The sequence below is a fragment of the Aphis gossypii genome, chromosome 3, assembly GCF_020184175.1.
Source record: "Aphis gossypii isolate Hap1 chromosome 3, ASM2018417v2, whole genome shotgun sequence".
In the NCBI taxonomy this organism is placed as follows: Eukaryota; Metazoa; Arthropoda; class Insecta; order Hemiptera; family Aphididae; genus Aphis; species Aphis gossypii.
This window is the reverse complement of record NC_065532.1, coordinates 22,199,043-22,206,814: the sequence shown is the minus strand read 5'-3', so window position 1 is coordinate 22,206,814 and position 7,772 is coordinate 22,199,043. Positions and strand designations below refer to the sequence as shown.

General features: G+C 27.0%; 1 pseudogene; it reads left to right on the top strand.

Moving 5' to 3' along the window:
* Positions 1 to 5,027: 5,027 nt before the first annotated feature.
* LOC126550895 (uncharacterized) lies at positions 5,028 to 7,557 on the top strand (annotated as a pseudogene).
* The last annotated feature ends 215 nt before the right edge of the window (positions 7,558 to 7,772 follow it).

Here is a 7,772-nt window from a genome sequence, read left to right as displayed (position 1 = left end):
GTCTATATACCGCGCCAAATTCAGGCGAGTCTGTCTAAGCGCAATCCATACGATCCCACGGCGCGGAAGATGTCGCGTGGCATGGCGCGGAAAGGAATTTTCGATCTCAATTTTGTAAACAATCAATTTACGTCTGTAGCTCACGAAGTGTAGACGTCTATTTCTTGTGTGTTTTTAATAATAATTTAATTTAACTTTTTAAATTAATACTTATTTAAACATGAAAACGAAACAATCAAAACTTGTAATTTGTGCTGCAGCATATTATGGCAAGTGGTAAAATTTTAATAAATAATAACAAAAAAGATAAGGTTACAAGAAAGAGAAGACGATATTGGGCGAATGAATATTGTAAAAGTCGAAATTAGTAAGTATCTATATAATCTAAATAATAATCTCAATTTCAATTTTATATAATATCAGTAGGTATTTTTTTTTTTAATTTTATAAATTATCGCATTTTAATTTCCAGGTACAATGCGACAAATATACTGTATGATTTGACTTTAAACTCTACAAAAAAGTTCGAAAATTTTTGCCGAATGTCACCTGAAGATTTTGAATATTTGTTAAATAAAATTGGTCCATCAATAACAAAAACTGACACCAATATGAGAAAATCTATCCCTATCCAAGAAAAATTAGCAGTTACATTAAGGTATTTAGCTTCTGGAGACAGTTTTATTAGTTTATCTTATATGTATACATTTTCTCTACAATCAGTGTCAAGATGTGTTCAAGAAGTAGGTATGCAGTGCATTAATACAATAATTAAATGATGAAATTAAGGTAACTAATAACTATTATTATTTAAAAAATACATTGATACAAACAATAAGTATTATGAAAACAACAAACTTATAAATGACATATTTCGTAAATAAAATATTTTCCTTCTAATTAGATAATAAAAAAAAATAATTAATTCTTTCTTGTAAATAAAAATAAATAAATAATAAAACATGAAAATAAATATTTTTTCCTCTATAGTCTATACTAATCAACAAAATCAAATTTAAATACCGGTAAAAAAAATAACATAATAATTAATAAGATATTCTAAAAAAATATAGGTAGTAACATACTTATACTATTTATGTATTTTAAATGTTAAATGTTTCATAAGTTTTGTCATTATGTTCAAATGACGGTCCAGGTACTGGGTTTTCTATGTTGGTGTGAAACTGCGAATAACTTGAGGAAGATGACTGAAATTGTGGTGACGGTGTCGTGTATTCTGTTAGAGAGCTTGGTGATGGATTATATAATCCTGTAAATGGGTGAATTTGGTATGTCTGTCCAATGTCACGATGTGTTTGAGGTAGATAATTGTGTTGTGCTCTATTGTATTTAAGATTAAATAAACAGTTATCTATTTCGTGCATAGCTATCTCGCGGGTTTTATCGTTAAAATTCCTCATTTTTTTTGCAAGCAGCTCAGCATAACGCGAACTTACGTCAGGACTTTATTCCACCGAAGCTTTTTTTAAAATATTATATGCTCCATCCATTCGACTTTCCATTTCTATAAAGTGGTCATTCGCTTTGCGTTTTTTCTTCTTGGTGGATGGCGATTTAAACATTTTTTCAGTAGTTGATGTCGATGGAGTTTCATTATCTTCTTCCTCAGCATCGTGTTGGTCTTCAACTACTCCAATAACATCAACAGTCGATTGATCTAATAATTCCTAAAAAACCAAATGTAAAACTTCATTTTAAAAATAAGTTTTGGAATTAAAACAATTTTTGAACATTAATGAATTATAGTAAAACTTCTATTTAATAAAATGTTCTATTTAACGAATTATTTTTTAGAACTATGATCTTGATTTTTAATCACTCGTAAATTTAAATTTAATGTTTCTATATAAAAAATAAATTATTCGATAACAAAAACCCGTTATTGTAAACGAAGTTCGGAAAATTTTACAAAAAAAGTACAATTTATAAAAATAATAAACATACGAAACTCACTAATTATTTCTCAATAATGTCGTATATTGTAGACAGTCGTCCAAAAATTATTGCTTAATATGTATAAAAGAATATTTTAAAATAAAACACGGGAGAAGCTGGTGAAGCAAAATGTGCTGAGGCAACAAGAAAATTTCGTATATAAGACCGCCGTACGCACAGGCAAGGGGAGTCCCGCTGTCGCTGAGTGAGTCGGCGAGAGTGTAGGTACGACAATCGTACGTGTGAAGCGACGGTTATAGTACGGGCTAAACGAATAGTATTTTTTGATTGTTTATTTTGTGTTTTTTTTTTAAAGGTTAATAAAAAAGTGTTTTCGACCAGAACAACCCGAGTTGAATATCATTTAAGTCTTCCTTGCGTTCCTACCTTTATATAGGAAACAGTGCCGGGATGCATATAAGCATTCTGGGGTCTGTTTCGGCACCTGTGTTCAAATACGCATTCTCATTGGTCGATTTTAAATTCCCGCCAAGTTAAATATTACAAATTATAATATGATATTACCATATTATAATTTATTTATATTACCATATATTATATATACAATATTTGTTTTATATAAGAAAGTTGTAAGAACAATATAAAACATTACAAATAGACTATAATATGAATATAATATACAAATTATTAACCTACACATGAGTATTTATATCAATTAATCACCAAATTCTATAAATAACACGATTTCTGTAATATTGTAATGATTGATTAAAGAAAATCATTATAAATTGTAATAGACAGTGCAATTGATAGTATATACCACCTATTGATTATTATTTTTAATTAATTATATAGGTAGTGTATTACTCCATTAATAAAATGTTTAAATTGATTGAATGTGAAAGTAATGTTTATCGTTCAAATTTGTTCTCTAAGCAAGACATTTTTAGATGGATTAGTGAGTATAGCAATGAAACGAATACAAGTTGGTGTATGAATAATAAATCAGCATTTAATGAATGTTCAAAATTTGTGTGTAGGTAAGTTAACTTCGTATTTACTAAATAGTAAATTAATAATGTTACTGACAACCTACGCAATAATAATATACATCTAATCATTTATGTAGCTATAATAACACTGAATGCAGGTATCTTCATTTTAATGTTAAAAACAAAAATAAATATTTAAAAAATTAAAAATTAACAGCTGCTGTTGAATACTTAGTTTTTGTAGAATATTATTAGCTTAACATCAAATGGCTTAATATTTAAATATCGAGATACATTAATTATTGCTGATAAAAATTCCTAAATATTTCCAAATATCAACTTAACTCTTCAAATCAAATATATTATTACTTATTAGGTAGGTACATAATATATATTAAGAGTATAGAACTTTTTTTTAGTACAATAATATGAAGGTACTTGTCAGTTGTTATTACCACTGATTAAATGAAATTATGAAATATTATATTTTATATAATCTGTGCTATTATAGGTACTATATTATATTTTAGCTGGTTCAAATATTATTGGAAAAGTGTAATACTTTCTTATAATATATTATAATTATTTTTATAAATTTAAATTCTGAGTGGAGCAATGAATGTATTAGTTTTACAATGATGTGTTGTTTTTTGATATAATTAAAAAAAAAAATATTCATGTTGAATTATAACTTTTACGTATACCTACTGGCTACTATACATTTTACTATACACAATTACATTTTAAAAATATATGAATCATTTTAAGATATAAAACCTAGGTATTCATACTATAAACCTATTTACACTTTTAAGGCAACACTACTTTACTGTATAACCAAAGTGGTATTGCCGTATATAATTAATAACAAAATATAAATTATATAATAATTAGGTAATGTATGTTTTCTGCAAAAATTAAACCAACCAACTTTAATGGGTACTTTAATGGCAATATCAAAAAATATTTCATGACATATACTTGATGTAAATCTCAGCTTAGAATTGTTTTTTTGAATAAGTACAAAATAGTACCATAAAAAACAATTGAATTAAAATTTAACACATTTATTGACTTTTGGTGACCAACTACACATTTACTATACAAAACAGTGGTACCCAAGGGTCCCCACTGCCCATCAATTAGAACACAGGGGGTATCTAACAATATCATAAAGAAAAACTAAGTACCAACAAAATTGTTTTTATTAATAACAGAAAATAGATATACAACATAGACAAATCATAAATGATGTACCTATGTTATAATAATATAATGTAATGTTGTATAATATCATCAATAAAAAATTTTATTATTTACAGTTAAAAAAATAACTATTATTTCACATTTGTCTAGGGAGGTGACATGTGACCCCTTTACACCATCCAATGGGAGTACGTCTAGGTTATACCTACATTCCCACCTTTTTAAATTTTATTTTAATACTTATATACCTAGGTAATACTAAATAATAAGAAAATAGATATTGTTTGCAATAATAGTTCAATACCTAGTGCATATCGTAACATTTTATTTCATTATAAAAATAAATTTTTTTCAAAAAAACTTTTTAGTAATAGTTGTTCCTAATATTTACTAGAAAGATCTATGTATGCCATCATAGTGGTTTCAATAAGATAACCAAAACAGATAATATGAGAGGAAGATCGAAAAACACCCAGTGTAGTGCTAAGATTGACATAAAAATTAAATTAACAACGAAGGATACGAAAAAAAAAGATAAGTTTGTAAAAGTAAGTAAGATAATGATTTATAATATTAACAATTAGGTGCTATAGGTACTAAATTTAATATTATAGTTGATTTAATTTAGTAGGTACCAATAGACAATAGTGTTTAAGTATAATTATTTTAACCTATTTTTATTTTAGGATGGCTTGCCTGCTATAATAAAGATAAATAATGATCACAATCACAATATTAAATCTGCAGAAGCACTATCTTTTTTAAAGCCTTCTACAGAATGTAGAACACAGTTTGAAAACTATTTTAATGATGGTTTAGGTAAGATAATTATTGAATTATTAATTTCCATATTTTGAATTAGAGTTTATTTACACACATTAATTTTATTCAGGTATATCAGAATCTATTAAAATGCATGAATCAAAACTTGAATTAGAATATGGTATTAACTCTGATGAATTGGCTAATGCCACTATCAATCCAAAATACAGGACAATTTGCCATTGGTATGATGTTTGGAAAGAAAACAATTTGGGCTTTTCTAATGATATAAGTATTTTTCAGGTAATTACACAAAATTAAAAAGTGTTTTTGTTATTACTTATAAATTCTATTTTTTTATTTTTATAAAAAAATATGATTATAAAAAAAAGAACATAATTTATTTTCATAGTCTATCATAAAGGCATGAACTTATAATAGATTATATATACCTATCTATTACAAGTCTATGACATGATTAAAGATATATCTTTAATCATGGTCTATGTTCATTAGGTATTTAACTATCAAATTAATATCTAGATAATAATCTATAATATCTTTTTGATACCATAAAAATATTATAGACACTTAGGTAGGTACTAATTTGATAGTTCATCAAATAGATAAATAAATATTCTATCATAGGTGAGTACCTACCTAAAAAAATAAAATAACGTAGAACCTATTCTGAAAAACAAGAATATTTTGAAATATAAGAAGATAAGAAATTAACACACTAACAAACAAAATTAATTATAATATATATATAGGTGTAGTTTTGTTTTTACCTATATAAAATATAAACATTTATTTAATTTAAAATTTGACTGCATATTTGTGTAATAAATCTATTCATTAAATAAATAAGCTTGAAATCATTTTTTACAGTTTAAATGGGTAATAGTTTTTTTTTAATATTTTAAAAAAACCTACGTTTCTGAAGTTTTTAGATTTTAAAATAAGTAATTTTTGTTTTAGAAACTTGAAGAGAAGAAAAAGTATTATGAAGAAAACGGAATTATTGTTAGGTACTCTGAAAATCCATTTGCTATTTTAGTCATCACCTCTATAATGAAAAGAGCTCACCAACTACCATTTGCCAAAGATATCGCTTTTGTAGACAGTACTTCATCCTGTGACATTCAAAGTCACTCAGTAACATTCATATTAGCACCATGTGGTGTTGGAGCAGTTCCGTTAGGTATATTCATAACAAAAGGACAGTCGACTGTTGACTATAAAGCAGCTTTCACGCTTTTAAAGCAGTCAATGCCTAATGTTTTAATGCCCAAGGGTTTCCCAAACAATTTGTTATTGATGATAGTGAAGCAGAGAAGCAAGCACTCCAATCAATTTGGCCTGAATCTAAAATTAATTTATGCAGATTTCACATACTACAATCTGTATGGAGATGGTTGTGGGATACAAATCATGATGTACTTAAAGATGATAGAAAGATTTTGTTCAGACTATTTCATAGAATTTTAGTAGCTACAAACTTGCGTAGTGCTGAAGAAGCTTATATGACTGCAATCGGTCAAATTTCTACTGAATACAGTTGTGTTAATAACACTGTAATACCTTTAAAATATGAAAAATGGATTAAATATGTTAATAATTATTGGAAGAGAAAAGAGTTATGGTGTTTGGTATTTCGGGATGCTTCTGTTCATGGGCACCAAACTAATAATTTTTCAGAAGTGAATGTTCGTATCTTTAAGGACATAGTTCTCTCTAGGAACAAAGCATATAATGCAGTTGCATTAGTAGATTTTATTTGTACTTCATTAGAAGAATATTATCTAAGGCGTTTACGGACTTTTGTCAATGGGAGAAATGATACAGCTCGACATATATTTGAAGATCAGCTTAAACGAGCAGTAAGTATTAAGAAAGACTCTATAAAAAAGTTATCTGAAAATATATATGGAGTGCAGTCTGAAACAGAAAATACTTTTTACGAAGTTGATGTAACAAATGGATTTTGCTCTTGCCCTAAAGGAAAACTAGGAGCATTTTGCAAACACCAAGCTGCAATTTATCATCACCATGAAATGAATATGCCAAGTTTACCAGCTATTAATACTGAATCACGTTATTTGTTAGCAAAATTAGCATTCGGTGAACATGTGCGTGAAAAATCATTTTACATGCCACTTACTGCAGAATCAAACATCATAAATAATAATACAGCATTGAAAGAAGGGGCAGATTTAAATGATCAAAATAATGATGATCCTCATTGTTCAAGATCAATAAGTCAAACTGTAACAAATAACTGTAACAATGATCATGAAAATAACTCTGCTCATGATTATGCTCAACAAATTCAAAATGTATTCACAAAAAATTTAGAAAAATATAATGATAAAGTTTCAACTTCAGTACTCAACAAATGTTTGGATAGATTACAAAAAGTTAAGTCTGTTGCAATGTGGGAATTATTTTTAAGTACTGCTGGAAGTAAAATACCTCTGCGACATCGATCTCGTGCAACAATTCATGTTCAGCCAACAACTTGGCACGAAGGAGATCTGGAGTTACAAGAGGTAGTAAAAGACTGCCTGTAGGACGCCCAAAAAATAGCGATCCTCCCAAAAAAAAAGAAGAAGAAATTTAGCGGAAATGTAGAGAAAAATATTCCAAATGCTAAATCACACATGGAATAGGTCATTAAGTTTTAATTGTAATTATTAAAATATTAGTATACCTATGTTATTGACTATTATTAAAAATTGATATAAACAGTTTTATTATTTATTTTATTTATTGTAATTTATTTTGTTATTATAACTTACTAACTAATTGTTAGTTGATCTATGGATCAAGCAACAAAAAATGTGTTTTTTTTTCCAATTATGTATATTAACTATTCATAAAATAGATCAAAAA